This window comes from Triticum dicoccoides, chromosome 7B (assembly GCF_002162155.2).
Source record: "Triticum dicoccoides isolate Atlit2015 ecotype Zavitan chromosome 7B, WEW_v2.0, whole genome shotgun sequence".
NCBI classification, from domain to species: domain Eukaryota; kingdom Viridiplantae; phylum Streptophyta; class Magnoliopsida; order Poales; family Poaceae; genus Triticum; species Triticum dicoccoides.
The window spans coordinates 376,218,868-376,220,858 of NC_041393.1; positions in this window are offsets into that span (position 1 = coordinate 376,218,868).

Genomic DNA, 1,991 nt, shown 5'->3' on the forward strand with positions numbered 1-1,991 from the left:
GGAAAGGGGGCGCACCTCCACTTAGGCCTTCATGGCCCAAGTTTCCTTCCACCACTAGCCCCTTTAAGGCTAGATGATATTTAATTAATTATAGAAGCCCACTAGAGCCTTTTATAGTATAATTTAACATGATCGAAAACATTTTTCATCTATATATTAATTATCAGGAATACCCGGGATTGCCTGATAAACTCTGAAACCCTTCTGATGACCACGAAACCATGAAACACTTCCGGCCTCTCGGAACTATTCAAATATCAATGAAACTATCTCACAAATAAATCCTCGATGCTCCCGTCCTACTAATACTCAACAAATCGTGATTACCTTAAGCTTGTGACCATGTAGGTTCGGTAAATCATAGACATGAACGAAACCCCTTCGTTCAATGACCGATAGCGGAATCATGGATGTCCATATCGATCCCTATGATTACACGAATGTCATGTGAACCTTTGGTTATCATGATGTTTTCTTTTGCTTTGTGATACTTTACAAAACCCGAGGTGAGATATATCGGTATCCTCTTGAGTCATACAATTGCTCAGTATACCTGTATCCTCGTTACTAGTTTTGTTCTTCTTTCTCGTTGTCGTATTCTGGCATCCCTGTGACAAAGTCAAGTGTGTCTGGCCAGATCATGATGGATGTCGTCACACCAAGAGGGACCTAAGAATATATCTCCGTCGTTGGAGGAGCAGATTTCACTCTTGAGCTATCATGTCCCTTGTCAAATTTTTCAATCAACCTGTAAGTTGTCGTTATGATCACCAAGTTACTGATGACGTTTGAGCAACCCTAAAGCTCATAGTACAGCAAAAAGTGACTATGACATCTCATGGTTTAAGGAACTAAAATACAAGTTAACACTATGTGTTATAGCAATTGACTCATAGCGATATTATCTCAAAGTATAACAAACAAGTTTGGGTTGATTCTGAAGGAAATATGCCCTGGAGGCAATAATAAAGTTATTATTTATTTCCTTATTTCATGATAAATGTTTATTATTCATGCTAGAATTGTATTAACCGGAAACTTAGTACATGTGTGAATACATAGACAAACAGAGTGTCACTAGTATGCCTCTACTTGACTAGCTCGTTGAATCAAAGATGGTTATGTTTCCTAGACATAGACATGAGTTGTCATTTGATAAACGGGATCACATCATTAGGAGAATGATGTGATTGACTTGACCCATTCTGTTAGCTTAGCACTTGATCGTTTTAGTTTACTGCTATTGCTTTCTTCATAACTTGTACATGTTCCTATGACTATGAGATTATGCAACTCCCGAATACCGGAACGTCACAACGTAACTGGGTGATTATAAAGGTGCTCTACAGGTGTCTCCGATGGTACTTGTTGAGTTGGCATAGATCGAGATTAGGATTTGCCACTCCGATTGTCGGAGAGGTATCTCTGGGCCCTCTCGGTACTGCACATCACTATAAGCCTTGCAAGCAATGTGACTAATGAGTTAGTTACGGGATGATGCATTACGGAACGAGTAAAGAGACTTTCCGGTAACAAGATTGAACTAGGTATTGAGATACCGACGATTGAATCTCGGGCAAGTAACATACCGATGACAAAGGGAACAACGTATGTTGTTATGCGGTTTGACCGATAAAGATCTTTGTAGAATATGTAGGAGCCAGCATGAGCATCCAGGTTCCGCTATTGGTTATTGACTGGAGACGTGTCTCGGTCATGTCTACATAGTTCTCGAACCCGTAGGGTCCGCACGCTTAACTTTCGGTGACGTTTTATATTACGAGTTATGTGTTTTGATGTACCGAAGGTAGTTCAGAGTCCCGGATGAGATCGGGGACATGACTAGGAGTCTCGAAATGGTCGAGACGTAAATATCGATATATTGGACGACTATATTCGGACATCGGAAAGGTTCCGAGTGATTTGAGTATTTATCGGAGTACTAGAGAGTTACGGGAATTCGCCGGGGAGTGTATGGGCCTTATTGGGCC